This window comes from Megalobrama amblycephala, linkage group LG8 (assembly GCF_018812025.1).
Source record: "Megalobrama amblycephala isolate DHTTF-2021 linkage group LG8, ASM1881202v1, whole genome shotgun sequence".
Taxonomy (NCBI): domain Eukaryota; kingdom Metazoa; phylum Chordata; class Actinopteri; order Cypriniformes; family Xenocyprididae; genus Megalobrama; species Megalobrama amblycephala.
Window position 1 is genome coordinate 29,924,599 of NC_063051.1, and position 26,477 is coordinate 29,951,075.

At 36.8% G+C, this 26,477-nt stretch overlaps 1 long non-coding RNA gene across 1 annotated transcript; it reads right to left on the bottom strand.

Annotated features, from left to right (window-relative positions):
• Window positions 1-5,752: 5,752 nt before the first annotated feature.
• Window positions 5,753-9,076, bottom strand: LOC125273292. Its single transcript, XR_007186042.1, has 4 exons — window positions 8,384-9,076; window positions 8,275-8,317; window positions 7,609-8,149; window positions 5,753-6,332 (listed from the first exon to the last, which is right to left on the bottom strand). It is a non-coding gene; the product is annotated as an uncharacterized LOC125273292 (long non-coding RNA).
• Between the last annotated feature and the right edge of the window lie 17,401 nt (window positions 9,077-26,477).

Consider the following 26,477-nt stretch of genomic DNA (forward strand, 5'->3'; position numbering starts at 1 on the left):
CTCCTTTGCGTTTAAAAAAGATTAAGGAAATTAATCCAACGCCATGGTACAATAAGCACACTTGGGCCCTAAAGGTAGCAGCCAGAAAAATGGAATGCTGCTGGAAGAAAACAAAACTAGAAGTATTTCGCATTTCGTGGAGAGAGAGAATGATTGAGTACAGAAAGGCCTTAAAAACTTAAAAACTGCTAGATCTGCCTATTTTTCAAAACTTTTAGAAGAAAATAAACACACCCCTAGGTATTTATTTGATACAGTGTCTAAATTAACAAGAAATAAAGCTTCAACTTCTGATGTTTCCAAAGAGCATAGCAGTAATGCCTTTATGAAATTCTTTACTTGCAAGAAAAAATTATAACCATGCAACCGTCTACTACAGTATCATGTCAGACAGTGCATTGTAGTGTCCCTGAGGAAAAATTCAATTCATTTACTGCTTTAGTAGAGGAAGAATTGTCTAAACTTGTTAAATCATCAAAATCAACAACATGTATGTTAGACCCTATACCGACTAAGCTGTTGAAAGAGATGCTTCCTGATGTCATAGATCCTCTTCTTACAGTTTTTTACAGATGCTAGGACACATTTCTCAATACTTAGGTCACTTTTCCAAAACTCTTCACACAGTTCTCCTAACCAAATTTCAGCCTGGCAAAGCACTTCATTTCACATTCAAAATGCATTACAACTACCAAAACACTTTATTCAGGTCTCAAATCAACTCATTCTTCCAGAACACTAGCAAAGGTTGACAGCCGACAAACACACTTTGTCACCCACAAAACAATGACCTAAAAAACACTGACAACATGTAGCATTATACAGTGTTTTCTTGTGTAAAACAAGGACACATCTCTGTTTATAATTCACTGCGATATATGTTACTGGAATGAATCAGACATGATGCAGAATTCGTCAATATTTTATGTTGTTTATTTTTTTTAATTTTTTTTTGCAATGAGTAATTCCAAAATACAAGAATTTGTATACACACCATCCACTGATACAGATACAATAGTAATGCTAATCTACTCGGTCTTCTCCATTTGGCCACAGGTTCTCATCCACATCACATCTTATGTCATCTAGGGCAATACACCTAGGAAAGAATCTTCTGGCATGCCTGATCCATCCCTGGCAATCTTCTGCTGATATGTCCAGGCATCCAGCATTCATTGCGTCCAGGAGGGACATTTGATCATGTGGATGGTTGTCATAAACCTTCCACCTCCATGAGGAAAATAATTCTTCTATGGGGTTGAGGAATGGAGAGTAAGATGGGAGGAAAAGTGACTCCATTCTGGGATGGGCTGCAAACCACTTGGTGACTGCACAGGAGTGGTGAAATGCCACATTGTCCCATACAATTATAAATGTTGGCTGATTCCTTCTCTCTGCATCCCTTTCCTCACCTAGCATAACCCTTCCATAGAGATCATGCAGGAATGCAAGGAGACGTTCAGTGTTGTATGGCCCAATTAGTGGTTTGTGTAACAGCAGTCCATCAGTGGATATTGCTGCGCACATTGTGATGTTGGCACCCCTCTGGCCCGGGACATTCACTGTGGCTCTCTTCCCAATCACATTCCTCCCTCGTCGCCGTGTTTTGGCCAAGTTGAAACCCGCCTCATCCACAAAGGTGAAAATTTGGGATGTTTGCCTGCCTTCAATCTCCATGACTCTCTAAAATAAACACAAGGCAACATATGAAAGTAAAACAGTTGCAAAACCCGAGAGGTTGCTGATTTGAATGTGAGAACTTGTCGTATTAATATTTGTATTTGTAAATTGAAATTTACACTCACAGCCCTGATGTGAAAAGCTGAATGTTTCGATTTGCACACACAGACAACAATCAAAAACCTGTGTTACGAAGTTGTAGTTGCAGATTAACAGTTACAAATGTGTAAAATGGCATTCACATAAACAAAATGACAGACACAAATGTGTGAGACATATTTACTTTTGCACTTTACTTCAGTTTCGCTGTACAGCTTCAAGTCAGCGCTTACAACCTCTCAGATCTGGCAGTACAAGTTCAATTCCTGGCACTTTGACTTTTGCTACTCTTTTGGCGATATTCCTGTTGCAAAACTGACTTGAGCACTTGAAAGCAGACATGAGAGAGCAGAACAGGGGTGGGGGGAGTAAAGGCGTTTTATTGGTCGATGCCTGACCAATGAACAACGCCATCCAGTGCGACTTGGCATGCGATAATAAATATTTGCATATGTATGAGACAATATTTTCATTAAAATATCATTCATTTTAATGGGTTTTTTATATTACAGTAATGGTGGTGCGCAGCTGAGAAGGCATTTTGAAGAATTTTTGGAGCCTGATTAAATCGGTATAAATACATGTTTAAAATACGCTCAATGTTACAGTCACTGCCCTTGCCGTTCAGGATAAAAGAGAACATCCCAAACGAGTGAAGGGATTTGTGGAAACTTCTAATTATTGAGGTACAACATTTGACTTGCATTTCAGCATGAAAAGACAAACATTTCAGGTGAAGGATAATCCATTTCTTACCTCAGAGACTGTGTTGATTTATATTATTTTTTATTGTGAGTATTTTAGGCTTATCATTATTGCTGATCACTGTTGTGCTATGATATTGTAATATTTACCATTATATAATCAGAGGAGTATAGAAAAGTTTATTAAAGTGTCACTTCACAATACAATAGCAAAATATAAAAGTATAGTATTTTTATGTTACATTACAGTTTTTTACAGACGCTAGGACACATTTCTCAATACTTAGGTCACTTTTGCAAAACTCTTCACACTCCTAACCAACTTTCAGCTTGGCAAAGCAGTTCATTTCACATTCAAAATGCACTACAACTACCAAAACACTTTATTCAGGTCTCAAATCAACTCATTCTTCCAGAACACTAGCAAAGTTTGACAGCCGACAAACACACTTTGTCACCCACAAAACAGTGACCTAAAAAACACTAACAACATGTAGCATTATACAATGTTTTGTGTAAAACAAGGACACATTTCTGTTTATAATTCACTGCAATATATGTTACTGGAATAAATCAGACATGATGCAGAATTCGTCGAGATTTTATGTCGTTTATTTATTTTTATTTTTTTGCACTGAGTAATTCCAAAATACAAGAATTTGTATACACACCATCCACTGATACAGATACAATTCAATTGTTTTTATAGCATTTAATTTTAAGATTTAAAATATATTTCATTACAGTTTTTTACAATCGTTAGGACACATTTCTCAATACTTAGGCCACTTTTTCAAAACTCTTCACACAGTTCTCCTAACCAACTTTCATCTTGGCACAGCAGTTAATTTCACATTCAAAATGCACTAAATCTACCAAAACACTTCATTTATGTCTCAAATCAACTCATTCTTCCATAACATTAGCAAAGGTTCACCCAGCAAACACACTTTGTCAGTCATAAAACACTGACCTAAAAACACTGACATCAGGTATCATTATACAGTGTTTTCTTTTGTAAAATTTCTAAACAAAACAAGAATGACACTCTCTATTGTTTATAATTCACTGCAGTTTGTTACATGAACCTTGTTTACATAACAGTACAAAATTATTCAGAAGTTTTCCTCTTTGAATGGATGATAATGAAATTGAAAAACGAATGCTTGTGTAGGTGTTCAGTTTCATCCAATTGCTTTGATAGTATTTGATTTTTTAGATTCAGCATATATTTTATTACAATATTACTGTAGAAATGTAGCAAATTGCTGTCTTATTCAGTTTTGCATTATGTTATTGTTTTGAACATAAGTTTAACAGTTTTGAAAACATTATGTAAGCATGTGCAAATTGGCCAGAGTTTTGGCAGTTGTTGTGTCTGAGTGAGAAAAGATTTCATGAAATTTGATAGATGTAGTCATTGAATGCATTTTGTGCCAAAGCAATGATAATTGATCCTCAGTTTAGCCCACATAGACTTCTGTTGTGCTCACTGTGTGAAGAGTTTTGCAAAAGTGACCTAAGTATTGAGAAATGTGTCCTAGCCTCTGTAAAAAACTGTAAAATATTACTGTAGGAATGTAGCAAATTACTGTCTTATTCAGTTTTGTATTATGTTATTGTTTTGAACATAAGTTTAACAGTTTTGAAAACAGTATGTAAGCATGTGCAAATTGGCATGTACGTACAAAGAGTTTTGGCAGTTGTTGTGTCTGAGTGAGAAAAGAATTCATGAAATTTGAGAGATGTAGTCATTGAATGCATTTTGTACCAAAGCAATGATAATTGATCCTCAGTTTAGTCCACATAGACTTCTGTTGTGCTCACTGTGTGAAGAGTTTTGCAAAAGTGACCTAAGTATTGAGAAATGTGTCCTAGCGTCTGTAAAACACTGTAATACCCATTGTGCGAGCTGTCTCTTTAATACCGCATGGTTTATATACATCTTGCCGCTGATTGGGCTGACTCAAACCTGTTGCACACCGTTTCCAGGAAACATGTCGTTCAACCCGGAAAAAACGTAGCAAAACGTTACACACCGGTTTGAACTTGAACGTGGCCCTGCTCTATGTAGTGACGTCATCACGTACAAAAATGTCCCATTTCATTGGCTGACTCCAACCAATAAACGACTATACTCTTTTACTGTAATATAAAACTCAGTTAAAACTAATGATATTTTAATGAAAACAGGGATTTTTATCTCAGGGCACAGAACTAGGCCCCACCCTTTTTTTTTCTTTTTACATGGTCTCTGAGCAGCTTTGTCCCAAAATGTGCATGGTGTTTTCAGAGAAACATGTGATTAACGGAAAACGAAGCCTCACATTAGGCTTGTTCAACTTGATGCAGCGCTGCATAGACCGATCGGCGGCTGACTTGAAGCAGTGCATGCCGGTAAGAAATTTTGTCCGACTTGAGACAGCGCAGATGCCATGTGACTGTGACGTATGGCTTCAAAGTACCGCGAGAGCGATTCAAGATCAGCCACCTAAGTCAGCCAGCGCAGTTTCTCAAGAGGAGCTGCATGAGCGCTGATGACAACACAGCTGTTTCATGATTGGCCGGATTCACCGGCCAATCATGACAAGGATCACGTGTGTTTCGTGTTTATTGTCACGCCTTTAATTTCACTAATGCTCACAAATCTGTATTTTTATAAGAGTTAAAGCTCTTTTCATGTAGTTGCAATGTTATATTGTGTCATGTTTATCAAAATAAAACTGATAAAAAACTTAGACCCCACTACATTAGTTTTTATATAGTATATGTTTATATTGAACTTTATTCTTGTACAAACAGATGCTGTAAGCAGTACATAAAGTATTGAATGAAAATGTCTCTGAAACAGCTTTTGATTGTTGTCTGTGTGTGCAAAACATTCAGCTTTTCACATCAGGGCTGTGAGTGTAAATTTCAATTTACAAATACAAATATTAATATGACAAGTTGTCACATTCAAATCAGCAACCTCTCGGGTTTTGCTACTGTTTTACCTTCATATAAAAATGCATCTCTTTAACCTGGCATACACTCTAAAAAATGCTGGGTTAAAAACAACCCAATTTGGGTTATTTTGGCAACCCAGCACTGGGTCAAAAAGGGACGAACTCAGCGCTGGGTTGTTTTGACCCAGCATGCTGGGTTGTTTTTTGTAACCTAAATTTTGGTGTAAAATGACTACATTACAGTATTTTAATTAACCCAAATGGGTTTTTAATTAAACCCAGTAATCTTAGACATTATAAAAATCACTTGTAAACACAGAATGACTATCAAAAGGTACAAATTTATTAAAAACAAGGACAAGGGCAAACATGGTCAAAAGTAACAACATGCATGTGAGATGAAAATCAGAAAAGAATTGCAAAATCAACAGCCACAGTTTGTATAAATAAATTAAATAGTTTTTCACATTTCAGTGAACATTGATGAATATAACTGGCATTTAAGACCAAATAAGACTTTTTTTTTTTGCATAATATCCACTGGCAACGAAAACACTACACAAATTATTTGTGAAAATTATGTGAAAGAATGTGAGTTTGAATGAGAGTGTGAATTTCTCCACTAAACAACAATGAACAAGCAGTGAACATTTATCAGATTATATGCTAAAAGTTCGTTGAGTCCATGAATACATACAGAACACGCATCACGGCCAATTTTCATGACCTCCTTAGGATAACTGATGTCCAGTCATGAAGCAGCTCCATCAGCACAGCAAAGGCATGCAACATCCTTTAAATTGTCCAGGACAATCTTCTCCTTTAAAAGCATGGTCACATCAGTGATCTTCGTTGGAGAAGGTTATTCTCTTTTTTGACCAGTATTCATCCTTGTCACCACCTGTTGATCATTGATTAAAAAGAGGAAAAAGAAAATTACTAGGGAACACAAAACAAATTCCTGAAACATTTGATGATTAAAACTGAATAATTTTCAGACAGGTGCATCCACATCATTGTGAAGTGACTCAAGAGCAGCTCTGGAGATGAAGTTCAAGTGGATTGTCCTCATACAGTGAGACTGCAGATGGATTAGATTAATCCATATACAGTAAAAATGTCCAGAGCTTACTTTTTTAGCCATAAATTTAATTGTGATCTTGACATGATATCGTTTACCATCTAGCCCCATTCAAAAACCATGTTTTTGCCACAATGTCTTCATTTAAGGGGCCAGTGGCTCCCTACACAGCATGTAGTGTGGAGTCCTGTGAGATGTTTTTTCTGTCGTTATGAAGCTTAAAGAGTTAGTTCACCCAAAAATGAAAATAATGTAATTAATTACTCACCCTCATGCCATTTCACACCCGTAAGACCTTCGTTAATCATCGGAACGCAAATTAAGATATTTTAGATGAAATCCGATGGCTCAGTGAGGCCTGCATTGGGAGCAATGACATTTCCTCTCTCAAGATCCATTAATGTACTAAAAACATGTTTAAATCAGTTCATGTGAGTACAGTGGCTCAATACTAATATTATAAAGCGACAAGAATATTTTTGGTGCTATAAAAAAAAACAAAATAACAACTTATATAGTGATGGCTGATTTCAAAACACTGCTTCATGAAGCTTCGGAGTATTATGAATCTTTTGTGTTGAATCAGCGGTTTGGAGCGCGGAAGTCACGTGATTTCAGCAGTTTGGCGGTTTGATACGCGATCCGAATCATGATTCAACACGCTGATTCATTATGCTCCGATGCTTCATGAAGCAGTGTTTTGAAATCAGCCATCACTATATAAGTCGTTATTTTGGGGTTTTTTTGGCGCACCAAAAATATTCTCATCGCTTTATAATATTAATATTGAACCACTGTACTCACATGAACTGATTTAAATATGTTTTTAGTACATTAATGGATCTTGAGAGAGGAAATGTCATTGCTCCCTATGAAGGCCTCACTGAGCCATCGGATTTCAACTAAAATATCTTAATTTGTGTTCTGAAGATTAACGAAGGTCTTACGGGTGTGGAACGACATGAGGGTAAGTAATAAATTACATTCATTTCATTTTTGGGTGAACTAACCCTTTAACAGTTAACATGCCAAAAAAATCTTTAAAAAAAATAAATAACTACTTTTTTCTTGAAGTATTAAAACAGACATGACATACCTCACACATTTTGATGAACTTGGAGGGCTCCTCTTTAAAGTATTAGTTCACCCAAAAAAGAAAACTGTCATAATTTACCCTTCCTCATGTCGTTCCAAAACCATAAGACTTTTGCTAATCTTTGAAGCACAAATGAAGATATTTTTAATATTCTCTCAATTGTTTGTCCATCCATTGCAAGTCTGGGAGTCCAACATTTTTGAATTTTCTGAACAGACATGATTGCTTTACATGATATGAACAGATATAATTTAGAATTGTATTCACATATAAATATTGGTATGGACTACTACAATAACTTTGCATTTCTGAAGCTTAAAAATACTGATTATCTAGACTAAATGGATAAAAATAAATAAATAAAAAAGATGAGAATATTAAAAATATCTTCATTTGTGTTCCATAGATGGACAAAAGTCTTATGGGTTTGGAAAAACATGAGGTTGGGTAAATGGTGACAATTTTTATTTTTGTGTGCACTATTCCTGGTTAAGAAAGGAAGACCAAGGAGAAGGGCTCCTCTCCACAGTTGGTTTGAGTTCTGCAATGAACAACACGGACATCAATTATTTAAAAAAATGTCATACTGTTGTTGCATAAACATTTTAATTAACGTTAAACAGGCAGTAGACAACAGAAACATTCATTTTCTAACAATAAACTCACATAGACTCAAAAGAATGGAGCACTCCTAGGTCTCTGGCTTGATCTACAAAAACAAACATGGTTTTATCAAAAAACAACTGATAATGACGTGGAATTTTAAATTACTTACCATAAATTGTCTTTCCCTCTCTCCTTCTGTACGTTAGCCGAGAAGATCACGCAACAGTCGCCTGTCGGTTACTCCCGGTGCGGTCCAAATGAACACACAAAGCGCAACAAGTCAGAAATATTACATACAAAACATTCATTTGAACAATTATCGCTTCAATATCATCAAAATAAACCAACCTTTATCACATATCGTAGTTTCATTTCCTTAAGGAAAACTAACGTTAGGTCATTACATTCGGGTTAACCGCGAAGATTAAAGTTGAATAAAGTTAAAGTTAAAATCGTTTTAAAAGAATTAAAACGTGAATCTGTTGATAACCTTCCATTAACAAACTTCAAGAAACTTGTAAATATGACACAAGAAGACCACTATATTTAAAAACATCTCTTTGATTGAATAAATGAGGCCATTGAGACATGAGGCGAATGAGGCAAAAACTGTGAAAATTTCCATCTAAGTTCTTTTCTGACTTTTTTCGCCTTCAAATACATCTCGAAATACTTTTGGACAGAAATAAGTGAAAATATCTTTAATTATTTATCTTTACTTACCATAAACCGTCTTTCACTCGAATCCATCCGAAGACGCGGAGAAAATGGCGGCTTCTCACACCGGAGTCCAGTGCTGTTAACGTGACGTGCATGCTCTCCTTCACGTCCGCGTTCCCAACCCAGCACTGCTGGGTTAAGAATAAAAGGGATCTTCAACCAAAAATTGGGTTGAATTAACCCAGCGTCCTTACCCAGCAGTCTCAATCCAGCGGTTGGGTTGAAAAAACAACCCAGCATTTTTTAGAGTGTACACATAACACATTATCAATTTATATTTTCAAATCCGTTAAAGGATTATTAGGCTGCATAAATTAGGTCAGCCGGAACCGGGAACACTTCCTATAACACCAGAACATCAGAAGAAGAATGGCATCTACGTTAATATTAGTCTTTCTGTTTATCCTGTGGTTTACCGTAGTCAACCGGATCCGGGCCATATCCAGGTGAGACCAAGGACCTGCGTCTTGACACGACCACAACGCAACCCTGAAGTATCAGCAGAGATTGAGTCAACTAGATCATCCATTGTGAAGGCCTCATCGACACGACAGCCAGTGGCACAGCTCCTCAACAACTATCCATACCGGCGTGATGAATACGATCCTCAAATGGATAGAACTGAAATAAATACTTTGAATGTTGTGATCCTATCGGATTTATGATAGCAACCTGAATCGTAACAAAGCACTGTTCGCCAGAGGAGAACTGGCCCCCCGACTAAGCCTGGTTTCTCCCAAGGTTTTTTTCTCCTTCTTAACACCTATTTGCCACCAGTTTGCTACCTGATGTCACCTGTTGGAGTTTGGGTTCCTTGCCGCTGTCGCCTTTGGCTTGCTTGGTTGGGGACACTTGACATTTGACTTGAATTTTAATATTCAACAGTGCTTTGATCTGCCTGCATTGACACCATTTTCTTTAAGAGCTGCTGTGCAGCCAAAATTATGTACCAGTTATCACTGTAAAGCTGCTTTGACACAATCTACATTGTAAAAAGCGCTATATAAATAAAGGTAACTTGACTTGACAAAAAGGATTTTGTGTGTAAGTTGAAAAAAAAAAAAACTGTAAAAAATACTTATCAATTGTTTCATTATTTGTTTTATATTCTGTTGCTGCAAAAGTAGAAGTTTTATAGTATATTTAAAGATTGGAACATTAGGTCTTCATTTCTGACATGCTGTTAAGCATATGTATATATATATATATATATATATATATATATATATATATATATATATATATATATATATAAAATCCATGGTTTTAGTATCCATGGATTTCATGTGACGTCACTATATTTTATCGCCGCCATATTTGTGTCCGGTCACAGCTGCGCGCTCTGTTTAAGTCTATGGTGACAGCAGATACAACTGCAGAGGAAGGCCAACAAAACACTCTCAGAAGGTTCACAACAAATTTACAATATGTCTGGGATATGTGGTGCTGTTAGCCGTTTCAACAGTCGTCAGAACTACAAATTTATTTGATTCCAAAGGAGTTAGATCGGCGGAATTATTGGCTTCATTCAGAAAGGACCACACCACTGGCAGCCAAACAGCAACGCACAACATTAATAACTGCTGGGACTGTAATTTACATAACATAATAATTGTATACATTGTATTAAAATATTGTGAATTCTAGTTGCTGTGTTTCGGCGTGTTATTACAGGATGAACAAATTCACGACACGAGCTGACTACATTACTTAGTTCAAGTACATGCGTGCATGATTTTGTGCAAATATAAGTTGTAATTTTATGTCTATCTTGTATAAATATATATGAATTACCCTATATAGGATGTGTTCCTTTGAGTTAACCTTCTAGCAAAGTGCTTCATTTTACGGGTGTTCATTCAGCACGTGCAGCTCAAATAATACTGTTATCAAAATGAGATGATTTGAGAAAAAAAAAATCTGTTATTGTTCGTGATCCTAATCAAACCATGTGTTGCTGAATATAATACGAGAACAATATAAGAGCTAGTTATTAAAAATAATGCATTAATTTAAAAAAAAAAAAAAAAACATGAAAGTTTTAATATTAGGCCTACTGTAAACATTTTAATGACTTAATCATTGCTGTTTGAGCTGCGCACGCTGAAGTCGAAAAGAATAAAAACGCATAAACTGAAAGTTAATTAACTCAACGGAACACATCCTATATAAAATAATTCAGATATTTATACAAAATGAAAATAATACTACAACTAGTATTTGCACTAAATCACGCATATATGAACTTGAAGTAACGGTATGGAACTCCGAAACACAGCAAATAAGCCCAAATAATTCACAACGTTATGTTACAAGTATATACGATTATAATATAATTTATAAGAAGACAGTCCCAATCATATTAATGTTTTGCCTTACTTTCAGCTCTGTGGGTTATTTACCTCAACGAAACACATCCTTTATGAGAATAATCAGATATTTATCATACTTCATAAAATTAATATTACAAGTTTTATCTGCACAAAATGACGCGAATGCACAAGTGAAGTTTGAACAAGTTATGTAATCAATGTTTAACTCCAGTAGACGCCCTCTTCCCACAACAACACGCTGAAACAACAACATAGAATTCACAACATTTTATTACAAAAGTGTTCTCGTTATAAAGTTATGTAAATTACAGTCCCAGCAGTAATTAATGTTGTGCGTTAATGCTGTTTGGCTGCCAGTGGTGTGGTCCTTTCTGAATGAAGCCAATAATTCCGCCGATCTAACTCCTTTGGAATCAAATAAATTTGTAGTTCTGACAACTGTTAAAACGGCTAACAGAACCACATATCCCAGACATATTGTAAATTTGTTGTGAACCTTCTGAGAGTGTTTTGTTGGCCTTCCTCTGGTAGTTGTATCTGCTGTCACCATAGACTTAAACAGAGCGCGCAGCTGTGACCGGTGTTATGAAATATTCGGTGTCTGAGATTTTCGGTGACACTGGGCGGAGCTTACATCACGAGTTTCCTGTTTTGAGTTAAAGCGCCACTGAAAATGTTAGTGCACGCTCTTCGGCTTACATTAAAGGTAATATGTTTTAGCGTTAAACGGAGTCAAGCTTATATTCTAACTGTTATTGATGCACAAGATTTTATATATAACCCAGCTAACACAGTTACGTTGTGACAACGTCACTGGACCGGACCATATTCGTTGTAGCGACGTACCAAATAACGTTCTAGGGACGTAACTTTGTGATTCCCTTATTCGTCGTGGCGACGTTATAGTGGTACGTCTCTGTAACGTGAGGAGTACGTCTCAACGACCAAACTGGCACGTTGTAAATACGTAACTGGATCGGCTCATATTAGTCGCAGCGACGTTCCAAATAACGTTCTAGGGACGTAACTTTGTGATTCCCATATTCGTCGTGGCGACGTTATGGCGGTACGTCGCTGGAACGTGACAGTAACGTCTCAACGACCAAACTGGCACGTTGTGAAAACGTAACTGGATCGGCTCATATTAGTTGCAACGACGTCCCGAATAACGTTCCAGCGAGGTAACTTTGTGATTCCCATATTCGTCGTGGCGACGTTATAGCGGTACGTCGCTGGAACGTGACAGTAACGTCTCAACGACCAAACTGGCACGTTGTGAAAACGTAACTGGATCGGCTCATATTAGTTGCAACGACGTCCCGAATAACGTTCCAGCGACGTAACTTTGTGATTCCCATATTCGTTGTGGCGACGTTTTAATGGTACGTTGCTGGAACATGACAGGTACGTCCTAAAGACCAAAATACCACCTCGACCTTTATCTTAAAATCTGCTTCTCACCTTTACTCCGGGGAATGGAAATTGTGCACCGTCCATAACCTTGAAATCAATGCAGAACTGATAAACACTTCATTCTCTGCTATAAAACCTTATAATAAATTCTAATTGTTATAGGGAATTGTATTGCTTTGGTTAATACATTTGCAGATCAAAATATGTAGTGGAAACCAATAGAAACCCTCATTAAATTCTGACAGAAAATGGCTAGAAACAAACTGCATCCATGAAATCATCAGCATTGTTATTTTGTACAATTACTAAGCCAATACATTTGAATATTACCATGTAACCATGTTTTAACCATGTAAAGTGTTAACACATGAATTCATAAATTGAACACATTCATAGATCAAACAATACAATCAATAAATAAATGTAACCAGTGATTAATATGTTTTATTCTTTTAATTGACAAAGTGTTTTATCATTAGATGGGTATAGTTAAATAATGATTTTATCAATTATATTTATAGATACTCTTATGATTACTACTATCCATAATTTGGCACAAAAATGACAAAGATATGAAAAAGATTCAGCAGATATTTTATTAATTTATTTGCAAAAAATATATATTAAACCATTTCCTAAGTGTCCTGTATGAGGCAGCTGCTACAAATATACTGAGGTAATGTGCTTTAATACTGCTTTACTGCCAGACAATATCACAATTACCAAAGATATACAGTCCTTGAGCTTCTCAAAAGCTAAAAAAAATCCAGAAGATGACATTCATAAAGAGTAAAAGATATGTATAAAGAACAATATAGAGATTTTTAGCATTTCTTCAAATAATAGTTTGGCCCACCCAAAAATACATGTACAGTTTTTGTTCAAGAAAATGAACATGTGGACTTTGAGGAAGAATTTGAGATCTCTCATTACCGTGTCCTCAGCTGTGTATAACACTCTTGCCAACAGTGTTGTAGAGGTAGATGATGGAGAGTTGTGAGAGAAGAGGAAGAGGGTCTTTCTCAGGTTCTTCTGAGGCAAGGATAGGAGGATGGTCTCTATATATTCACTTTGGATTTTTGCAAACTGGAAGCTAAAAAAATATATATTATAGTAGTTATTGTAGTCAGGTTTATTGTTTGTTAGAAAGGTATGAGGAAAGCATGTTTAACTTACATGTTCCTCCTCTTCTTCATCTTGAGCTGCACTGTCACCTCGGTCACCACTGCCATCATCATCCTCCTCTGGCAGCTGAAAGGTTGAATTAAATTGTTAGAAGTTGCATTTTTACTTTTAAAAGCAGTCTCTTCTACTTACCAAGGCAGCATTTGATGAAAAAATACAGTAAAATAATAATATTGTGAAGTAGTTTTACTTTAATATTCTAAAATAGTTTTACTATTAACTGTTTTCTATTTTAATCTATTTTTAAAAGTAAGTTATTCCTGTGATCAAAGTTGAATTTTCAGCATCATTACTCCAGTCTTCAGTGTCACATGATCCTTCAGAAATCATTCTAATATGATGATTTGATGCTCAAGAACACAAAAATATGAAGCAGCACATTTCAAAAGAAATGTCGAGCATCAATTCAGCATATTAGAATGATCAAAGATCAAGTGGCACTGAAGACTAGAAAAATTATGCCGAAAATTTTCCATCAAAGGAATAAATTAAATTTTGCTACATCTTCCAAATCTCAATATCTTTGATTGGCAGTGTACATTATTACATTTAGATAATAAACAGTGCACAAATTCTCAAAGAACTTACATTAACGATTACTTCAAGCTGGGGACACACTGAACTGAACGACTAGAAGAAACATTCTAAGACTGAAATCAACACACTTAAAAACTGTTTCCTTCGACTGAAGTGGATTTAAATACTTACAGATTATAAAAGACTGAATGCAACTGGCTCTGACTCTATGTGTTTGGGCAAGATCAGTTAATTAGTTTATTTATAATCGGCCTTACAGTCGTTAAGTGTGTCCCTGGCTTTAGTCGTTGTTGCAGCCTCCTCAAAAATACATCTTTCTGTACACGAAGGCAAGAAAAAAATATTTTAAGAAAAAATAAAGTAAGGGCATATTTCATGTAGCCTAAATTAATTGCGATTATGAAGTTTTTTTTAAATTTTTGATAGTATTTTGAAATCATTAAAATATGTATATATTGTGAGTTACAACATTATTTGTTTTTATCATGACATGAATTCATGTCGTTCCAAACCTGTTAAGACTTTCGTTCCTCTTCAAAACACAAATAAAGATAATTTAATGAAATCTGAGAGCTTTCTGTCCCTCCATTGACAGTCTACACAACTGCCACTTTGATGTTTAAAACAAAAGTTCATACAGATCGTAAATCTAATCTAATGAATATTGAGAGGTTTAGTTCAAATTTTCTGAATAAACTCGATCACTTTATATAATGAACAAATTTAATACACTAGTGAATATACAAACAAGTACAGTTGAGCTTCCATTTATGTTCGCTAATTAATGTTTATATGTAAATAAAAGTCTAAACTCAAACTGTATATTGCATTAAGCGAACAAGTCTCTTTGAAGTTCATGTTCAAATTTGGACTAAACTGCTCCATTCATATGGATAACTTTTACAATCTCTTTATGAACTTTTTGAAGTATCAAAGTGTTAGTTGCATGGTCTGTAAATTGAGGGAGATAACGCTCAGATTTCATTAAAATATCTTCACTTATGTTTCGAAGATGAACAACACATTCTTGCATGTTCGGAATGACATAAGGGTGAGTCATTTTTTTTTTTCATTTTTGTGTGAACTAACACTTTAGGCAGGCGTACACTTTGTAAGTTCGAACACTCAGTAGTTTGTGAGCCCTTGCATACAAGTTAGTTAACCCGATAATCATGTCAAAGCAGTTGGTACATTGCACGACTGCACTACACAGCTTTTCTTTGTTTTAAAAACAGACTTAACATTTATCTATTATGGGTCCTAATTAGGAGACGATGAGCACATTAAGCTTTGTGCCATGCTGTTTATATTTATCAAGGAGTAAAAATGCCCCTTTCAACGCCCAAAACAAGAAGCTTGCGGATGAGATGATGAGAGGAAGGAGATTTTGGATTGTATTTGATAGTCAAATTGATTCGAACAGTTTTAATCGAACAGATTTTAAAAAAGCTTTAATTATGCCCTTTCAATCCGAATTAAATGTCAATTGGACCCGGCCAATTCATTTCAACTAATGTGGTTACATGTGACTTTAAACACAGCTAATGTTGCTGCTATAGCTTCAGATTTAAAAAAGTTATAGGGTTGCCAAGCAGCCTATGTGATGTGATTGTGTATCATTTGAGACTATACAATAGCTGCATTTACATGGACCCTAATAATTAATTTGTAATCGGACTAGTTGCACAGTCGAATTAAAGGGATAGTTCACCAAAAAAATGAAAATTCTATCATCATTTACTCACCTTCAGCTTGTTCCAAAGCTATATAAAATATTTTAAAGAAAGTTTGTTACCGTTACCAGGCTGCCTTGGGCCAACATTGACTTCCATAGTAGAAAAAAAAAAAAAAAAAAACTATGGAAGTCAATGGTGTTTTTTAACAGAAGAAATGTATACAGCTTTGGAACAAGCTGAGAGTGAGTAAATGATGACAGAATTTTCAGTTTTGGGTGAACTATCCCTTTAAGTCACATGCAACCATGTCATTCAGAATAAATTTGCCAAATCAGATTTTAAAATTTCATTCTGATTGTAAGGGGTGGTTTAAACCTTTTCTAATCTGTTCGATAGGACATGTAAACACTTGATCAGATTAAAAACTGAAATTTGAAAGTGTAAAGCATGTGTAACCATTGTTGTTGAATGAATGCAGTGTAATAAATGACGGTTGTCATAAAATTTCAAAATGCTTCTGTTTAGTTTTGAGCATTTTTACTGCTTGATAAATATAAACAGCATGGCACATGCTTCATGTTCTCTGCGTCTCCTAATCAGGACCTGGAATGATAAATATAAAGTCTGCTTTTTGAAACAGAAAAGAAACAATGACAGGATGATGGTTAATATGCACCAACAGCGGGAAAGTCTGTAATTTTGGACAGACAGTGCATTTTAAAATATCAAATCCGATTTCTAAATAAATGTACACATCACCTATATTCAGATTCATCAATCACAATGATTTCTGAATTAAATAAAAAGTGTAAATGTATCAAATAGTAAAATTGCTGACCCCTCAAATTCAGAATTATTAACATCTCCTTGTCTCTGTGAGTAATTGAATTGTGAAATTCAACCCTGTGAATTACCTGTTTGTCCTCCTGAGCCTTTTAAAGGGTTAGTTCACCCAAAAATGAAAATTCTGTCATTTATTACTCACCCTCATGCCGTTTCAGACCCGTAAGACATTAATCTTCAGAACACAAATTAAGATATTTTAGTTGAAATCCGATGGCTCAGTGAGGCCTCCATAGGGAGCAATGGACACTTTCTCTCTCAAGATCCATAAAGGTACTAAAAACATATTTAAATCAGTTCATGTGAGTACAGTGGTTCAATATTAATATTATAAAGCGACAAGAATATTTTTGGAACGCCAAAAAAAAAAAAAAAAAAAAACGACTTATTTAGTGATGGCCAATTTCAAAACACTGCTTCATGAAGCATCGGAGCACAAATGAATCAGTGTGTCGAATCATGATTCAGATCGCGTGTCAAACTGCCAACGGCTGACATCACGTGACTTTGGCGCTCCGTACAGCAGATTCGACACACTGATTCATCTGTGCTCCGATGCTTCCTGAAGCAGTGTTTTGAAATCGGCCATCACTAAATAAGTCGTTATTTAGTTTTTTTGGCGCTCCAAAAATATTGTCACTTTATAATATTAATATTGAAGCACTGTACTCACATGAACCGATTTACATTTACATTTACATTTACATTTATTCATTTGGCAGACGCTTTTATCCAAAGCGACTTACAAGTGAGGAATACAACAAGCGAGTCGTCATGACGAGGCAAATAGACAAGAAGTGCTCATAATACAAGTTATAGGCAGTGCTCAGATTATCCTAAACTACAATAGAGAGGGATTAGAGGAAGTGAAAGGATAAGAATAAGAAGGGTTTTTTTTTTTTTTTTTTTGTTTTTTTTTAAGATGAGGTCAAGTGCTCACGAAAGAGATGGGTTTTCAGCTGTCTTTTGAATATTGCCAGGGATTCCGCATTCCGGATGGAGGCAGGAAGATCGTTCCACCAGCAAGGAACAGTGAACGAGAACGTTCTGGAAAGTGATTTTGTGCCTCTCTGTGATGGTACCACAAGCCTTCGCTCCTTTAATGAGCGCAGGTTTCTGGTAGGAGTGTAGACTCGTAAGAGTGAGTGGAAGTAGGAGGGTGCTGAGCCTGTGGCAGATCTGTAAGCAAGCGTCAACGCCTTGAATTTAATGCGAGCAGCAAGTGGTAGCCAGTGAAGAGAGATGAAGAGAGGCGTGACGTGGGCTCTTTTGGGCTCGTTGAAGACGAGACGTGCTGCTGCGTTCTGAATCATTTGTAGAGGCTTGATTGTGCATGATGGCAGTCCAGCCAGAAGAGCATTGCAGTAATCAAGCCTAGAAATGACCAGGGCCTGGACCAGAAGTTGTGTTGCATGTTCTGTTAGAAAGGGCCTGATTTTCCTGATGCTGTATAGTGCAAATCTGGATGACCGAGCTGTCTTTGCAATGTGGTCTTTGAAGGACAGTTGGTCATCAAGGATTACTCCAAGATTTCTGGCCGAATTTGACGGGGTAATTGAGGATGTACCTAGCTGGATGCTGAAATCGTGATTTAGAGTCGGATTGGCAGGGAAGACGAGAAGCTCAGTCTTAGCCAGGTTGAGCTGTAGATGATGTTCTTTCATCCATGCCGAGATGCCCGCCAGACAGCTTGAGATTCGTGCAGCTACTGTGGGATCATCTGGTTGGAATGAAAGGAAGATTTAAATATGTTTTTAGTACATTAATGGATCTTGAGAGAGGAAATGTCCATTGCTCCCTATGGAGGCCTCACTGAGCCATCGGATTTCAACTAAAATATCTTAATTTGTGTTCTGAAGATTAACGAAGGTCTTACGGGTGTGGAACGACATGAGGGTAAGTAATAAATGACAGAAGTTTTCATTTTTGGGTGAACTAACCCTTTAACGAGAAGGCTGCTTTTATGGCTGGATGCTGATTGACACACCTTTTGACCATGTTCTCACATCCAGGACAACAAAATGATCAAGCAGACCTGAAACAAATGACCATGATTGAAATCACTTTAAATCCATTTAGTCTTACCTAAGTGATATTGGAAAAATGAGGCATAGTTGTTCACCCAGTATACGCTGCTGGAATATGGTCTGCATGATGAATGATCTCTTGATCCTGGACCCGTGCAGTCCACCTGGAGATTATCTGAATGATATGTGGTTGTATATAAAGGGCAATTAATGATTGAACGTTACATACATACCGATAGCAGCACCATTAGTCCAGGACCTTATAAATATCTACTGGTACTGAACAAGTCAGAAACTAATTTAATAACCACCCCTGCTTATAATCATTGTTGTCGTGTTGTTGCTGCACAGGCTGTCTCTCCTCCAGCTGCTGAAAATAAAAAGTATGTTAGATTTATAGGAATGAATAGACTCACACATAACGTTCACGTTAAACCAACTAAGGTGGCGACAAACGAGAATATATTGTTATAAACAACTCTAAATCATTGATTTGGCTGCTTCACTGGCTGTCATTACAAAGAATTTAAGTAAGTTAAACAAATCGTGAAGTAATTAACCGTGTCTGATTAACCGTTTTATACAGATTTTATTGAATTTTCAATATGGTTCATATGAGCTTCAGGGAGGCCATGCAGGGTGTAAAATAAAAAAAAAAACACTTTACTACAGTTGCCGTTTAACGAATGTAAGTGATTATTCTGCCGTTTATAGCATTAAACAGTGAACGTTACACTTAAAATAACTAAAATAAAAATATAAAACTTCGTCTCAGATAATTTTAACGTTAACGCTACCTCAGACCGCCTCACGGGGACAGCGCTCGTGCGCACATTAACCAAACGTAATTTATTTATGAAATACATTTAGAAAATCAAAAACACTACACTAACATTACTCATCACAAGTGATATTTAGTGTCACATGGGCAAAAACGATGAATAAAAGCAGATTTGTAGGGCTTACCTTTTACTCCGTGTCCGTCTGCTGGAAGTCGACCGTTACAGAACAAAATGATGCGCATGCGCAGTACTCAAGATTCTCCGAAAGTCCGTTAGACTTGCTCATTTAAAATTTCGAATTTGTCTCGCGCGTGCCCCATCCAATAAATCTCCTTCATTCACAAACACAACATATAATATATAAACATGTCCATAACTTTTGACGCTCTAACGGTTAAACAGAACGGCATGCATCTTGCGGAAGAACATTGTAGCCGGAGCTACTTCTCTCTGTTTATGTCTATGACGAATCACGCAGGTATTTGTGCTACTCCGCAGCAGTTCCTACCAGACTGGTCTAAAATAGTCCGAATATAAACACTTATTCTAGGTGTAGCCTACCATAATGATTCAGGGTACAACAAAAAACGGTTTGGAAAATGTATTCATGTTGTACATTCCCATTGTATATTTTTTGTAAATTTTGAACACAAAAAGTTACATACAAAAGGTTATCAGGAGACCAATGGACCACGTCGCTACAACGTTCTCCGTGGGATTAACCAGCGACGTCTTTTGAGGACGTGCCCGCGACGTTTCTGGAACGTTAGCCAAGATTCTTAAAAAAATAAATAAATGGAACTTTACCACGACGTCCTCACAACGTTGTCATTCAGAAAACCTCTTGTTCACAAACATATGAATAATCACAATTTATTAAGTAAATTTAGTTTTGCTGGCAAATATTTTATGAATATGTAGTAGGCTATTAGGTATATCTCAAATATAAATAAAACTATGTCGATTCATTTAAAAAGCTTGAATCAATTAAATTTACCCATAATATCCAAATGCCATATTAACAAACATAATGTTGGCTTAATGCAATATCTGGAAAGTTATCAGGAGACCTATGGACCACGTCGCTACAACGTTCTCCGTGGTATTAACCAGCGACGTCTTTTGAGGATGTGCCCGCGACGTTTCTGGAACGTTAGCCAAGATTCTAAAAAATGGAACATTACCACGACGTCCTCACAACGTTGTCATAAAGTAATGTCACGCTGACCAAATGACGACTAACTGACGACGTCGTCACAACGTACTGTGTTTGCTGGGAAGCTATATTGTGTTATGTCTGTCATGTGTTAGCTATGTTTGATATGAACACAGCCAATGATTCGCCAGAGGTGTCGTTAGGATTCGCTAAACGAGCCAATAGCGTTTTAAGTAGCCTATTTTTGTTGTTTCTGTATTACCTTGAGTCTTTTAAGCATATAGTTTTAAAAGTTTGCCGAAATGTATGGTAGCATAATAATATTAATTGTAACTCCTGTGGTGAAGGCAGCAGTGAACTTTCCTAGTTTGCAGAAGCACTTCTAATCTGGGTAGACTTTAATTTCTATAGGCCTATGTAATATGTTTCAAAAATTGCACACATGCAAGAAAACATGTTAATGTACTTTAAATATAGTTTAATGACAAACCAAATAGGCCACGGTGAATTACGCATAACTAATATAATATCTATAGCCAATATTCTTTCATTCCCAAATATGACTTTTGCCAGTAAATATCCCTGTACACCAGACAAAGCAGACACTTTTATTTTTCACTTTGTTTTGAACATGACAGTGTATTAAAAATTTTATTAATGCATGTTTGTAGTAATTATATTTTATTATATATTTCAGATTGAATGTGTCAGTAGCAAAGGCTGGTATCACTGGGATCACAAGAGCAGACCAAACTTTCATTTGCCTGAGATCCCAACCCTGTGTAATGTGTGTTTAAATACAAGTGATTTTGCTAATTAAATATGTCATATGTCGTGACTTCTCATTTGTGAATAAAATTTCAACACAGAATCAGTTGCTCTTTTTTATTCAAAGTGAAACTACTCTCATTATTTACTTTCATCTTTGATATTACAGATATGCAAATTACTACATGGTCTATTATTTTAGCAGCTTATTTAACATAAATAAAATGTTAATTGTTACGGAAAGCTTGTAGAATAGAACTAATACATTTCATTGTGAATATACTGCAGGTTTTCTCATTTAGTTCCATATAGTTTCATATCAACACTGTGTTAAACTGAATCCTGATTCACAGTGCTTCATGTTTTTTCCACATTACATTTTTTTTTGTCAATGAAATGCATCATTTTGTGGGAAAAAAAAAAGATTGAGAATGTTTCCTTATAATATGAAAAAAATAACACTTAACTTTAGGATTTGTGCGTTTTGCAGAAAAGGATAAAGAAGGTTTACATTAATTAATGCATGTCAAAAACATAAACGGATCATAAACCTAACTCTCAATGTGTTTTAAAATAATAATGTCTGGTTAAAGTTATGCAGTCTATCTGAGAAAGCAATAGGGAATGACACAATCACAACTGAAACTTTTATTATGCAACCACAGATACATTTATACAAGTTATATTCTCAAACGAACTAAAATAAAATCAAAACAGTTGTAACCTACTAAAACAAACAAACTCGATGTTGGCTCATTCCCTAACGATAGACCACCAGTGGCCGTAATCACTACTAAAGTATATCTCACGACACAATGTAACCTACAAACAATTGAGCATACATAAACAGTTATTAATAAAAAAGAATCATAAATTCATTCGACACGGAAACACAATCACGTTACAGAAAACAGTTCCGTGATCCAAGGACAATCCACTAACACTTTCAGTGGCGCTTTAACTCAAAACAGAAAACTCGTGAATATTCATGTAAGCTCCACCCAGTGTCACCGAAAATCTCAGACACCGACGGTGCGTTCCAAACGGGATATATCGCCCTCCGAAGGGCACTTCGGAGTGAAAATAATCATGGCCGCCATATTGAATGGTCGTTCCAAACCAAAGTGCTCAAAACTGGCCACTTCAAAGGGCCCTTCGGAATGAAGGATTTCGAAGGGAACAACTGATGGACACTTCGGGCCCCCATGATCCTTTGCACAGGGAAGTTGTTTGACGTCACAGAATGGGTACAGGAGGTTAGGAGTTCGATTTTAACTATAAAGGTATGTATAATATTTTTCTGTACTACTGTAATATTTAAACGAGTTAGATTTGGTACATTATTATGGTCAAAATGACATTGTACTTAAAAAAAAATACTTTACAGCTCATTTATCAGTCCATTCAAATGTTTCAAATACATAGATACAATATAGCCTACATGCGGTAAACCTAAAATAAATAAATAAATAAATAAATAATAACGTTAAACAAAAGGCGCAGCTTGCACAATTTATCCTCCTTGATTGTCTCGTTAAGATGACGCTGAAGTGCGTTCCAAAAGAACAGTTTTTTTTACCCCTACACCCTTCATCCCTTCGAAGCTCTCACTCCGGAGGGTAAACCCTCTGAAGGGATTAGGGCATAGGGATGAGCCCTTCCGAATGGAACGCAGGGCGAATATTTCATAACACCGGACACAAATATGGCGGCGGGCATAGCGGAAGTGACGTCTTTGAAACCCATGGATAGGATAAGCTTTTATGAAAAGTAAATGTAAGCATTTTAGAAACGTTTTAATTGACTGCATTTTGTGTGAATTGTGTTAATGGTATGGTCACAACAGACGGATGTTGTGCTAATTGTGTTTAGAGTTTTGAAAATGTGACTACAGATTGGACAAAAGCATGTATGTTTTTCTGATTGATAATTATTGCCATTGTAACCCTGACTTAATTTCAGGATTAATAATAATAATTGTATATAGTTTAAATAATTAAAAATGTATAGCTTTGTGATTGTTTACTGACAAAAGGAAAAAAATGAATAAATGTGAAAGAGGAATAGTTTGAATAAGATGTATTAGAGAACTGACCAATAAGAGAGGACTAAAAAACTCTGCCCTTTTTTTAGTTAGCAGAAGCAGCGCGAGCTCACAAACAGAGCATTAAGCCATAGTAATTCTCTAAAAGAGAAAATACAGATGTAAATCATTATATTTGTTCAAAAAAAAAAAAACCTTTTGGATTTCGCAGAGAAGCGGTTGTACTGAGAATTCAGTTAACTTGTGTTCGTGAGGATCTCAATATTGATGTATTACCATGTGGAAATACTGGATGTGGTGAGTTATTGTTTATTTGCTGTTTACTTTGAAATAAGCACAAGACAATTGTGAATTCAAATGTTTATTGAAACTGTGAAATGAACTGTAAAGTCTACTTTAAAATGTTATTGAGGCAGAATATGACACATGGCGCATAAGTATTGATTTTATCCTGCAAGATCCTGCCATATCTAACTTTCATGGGTCACGGGAGATTCTAGACAGCCTCCTACCCCCGGCTGCTGACATTGTGAAGCATTTGGGTCCTGAAGCCTCTCCATCCGAATATCTGCAATTACTTGATTCAGCTTTTGGCACTGTAGAGCAGGGGTTCTCAACCTTTGGCAAGCTATTTATTTAAGCTATAATAAAGTCATTATGCAGCGCGTGCCGGCGCATTTGCGCATGCAATTCTTGAGTGCGCTCCACAAGCACAGTATAACGGCTGATTGGACAGTCGTGTTCATTTTTTCTGAGTTTTACAGACATAGCCTGACAAAATCTCATCTGACCGCAATTCACTGTTGTTCAACTGAAGCTCCCTCGTCGTCACCTGCACCTTTTCCGCGCTCGTTTGACTTGAGCCTGGCACTGAGGCGAAGTCGGAATGCGCGTCTGTGAAGTGTCCCGTTTGTTGTGGTGGTAAAAGAGACAGTTCTATATAAACGCAGCGTTTTACTTGGCGATGTTTTAAAAAAAGATTTTTATTTTATTTTATTAACTAAATACGACCTCACGTTTTATACGTTTGCAGCCTCTGAAACTTCCGTCCGTCATAAAAATTAATTCGGATGGTTCGATTTTCTGCATTTTTCGCATCCGTAGCAAATATTTTGAGGGGTTTTTGACGATCCACCAAATGACGAATATGAAAAAACGAATACGACAGTTTCGGACTCAGTCAGGGTGCAAAGACGTTAAACATGAGGCTTGCGCAGCTTCTCGAGGAGAAATCAAACAAATGAGCGCCGTTTTCTAAAGTCTATGAGCGCAGCACACACAAATAAACTAAACTGACATACTGCAGTTGAATGTGGTGTTTTTATATTTATAACATTTGAATACAGTTCAGCAACATACATCACACGACCTGACGACCAAGAGAGCTGACAATTGACCATCACTTAATTGACCATCACCTCGCGATTGAAAATGTGACACTGATATGACAGTTCAACAAACAAGTTAATAATATTAAGTCACTTACATTTAGATGAAATAATGACTGTTTTGGTCTATTTTAGCAGCGAAAATAGATCCGATGAATCCAAACAAAGATCACATCATAGCGCATCTCACAGCAACACTTGATCGTGTTTTGAATTATTCAGTGTTTTGAACAAATCGTTTGAGTCAAAGATTCAATGACCCATTCACAAACATCTGTCTCATTCTTGATGAATCGGCCGTTTGAACGAATCGTGAATGAACGACTCAGTGACTCGCTTAATAAAAACGGTTATCACCTGCATTTGCGCTCACTATCGACAAACCAATCAAATTTGTTCAAAACTTTTTTTTTTTAATCAGTCCAAACACATTTTAATTTTTATTCAGGAGTTATGTATATTGTTACAACAGAGACACGGAGACTGAAGTAGAAGCAATCCAGTTAAGTATTTATTCACAAGTTGTAGAGCACAGAGTGATAACAAGCAGATATAGCGTGATGAGAGATGAAAGGGATATAATACTGTCCTTTTAAACTTGCAGATGCTGGATGAGAGATGCAAATGGAGGGAGACGATGGAGACACTCACACACACAGGTAGGTTTGCACACGGGGAGACCAGGAGACGAAGGAGATGAAGGAGATCGCTGGAGCAGGTAGGTAAGTCGTTTGGGAGTCCTTAAGGTAAGCATACATATGTCGTAGTGCGAATGAGACCGGACAGTGAGTGTGTGTGAGTGTGGTGGCTTTATGGTGCTGGTGATTGCAGAGTTAATGACGTGCAGGTGGCGGTGATTAGAAGGCTGGTGATTGAGTGCGTGGGTACTGTAGTGAGGTGGAACCTGACGTGTCTGTGACAGTACCCCCCTCCCACGGCCCGCTCCTGAGGGCCGCGGACCTCGACGCCGTGGTGGTCGTCCTCTAGGTCGTGGGGCAGGTCTGTCCGGGTGATTGGCGTGGAAGTTCTGTAATAGAATAGGATCAAGGATATCATTCTTGGGCACCCATGAGCGTTCCTCGGGGCCATAACCTTCCCAGTCAACGAGGTATTCGAGCTGACCACCACGGCGCCGGGAATCCAGGATCTCATGAACCACGTAAGCTGTGCCGTCCTCCAGGATGAGTGGAAGGGGGGCTCGGCGGCTGCCACGTCAGGTTCTGTGGAGGGAACAACAGAAGGGTGGTGAGGTTTTAGTAGAGAAACGTGGAAAGTAGGATGAATTCTACTATACTGTGCAGGGAGTTGGAGACGGTAAGTGACGGGGTTGATCTGCCGAAGGATGGTGAACGGGCCAATGAAGCGGGGACTCAGCTTCTTGCAGGGCAGAC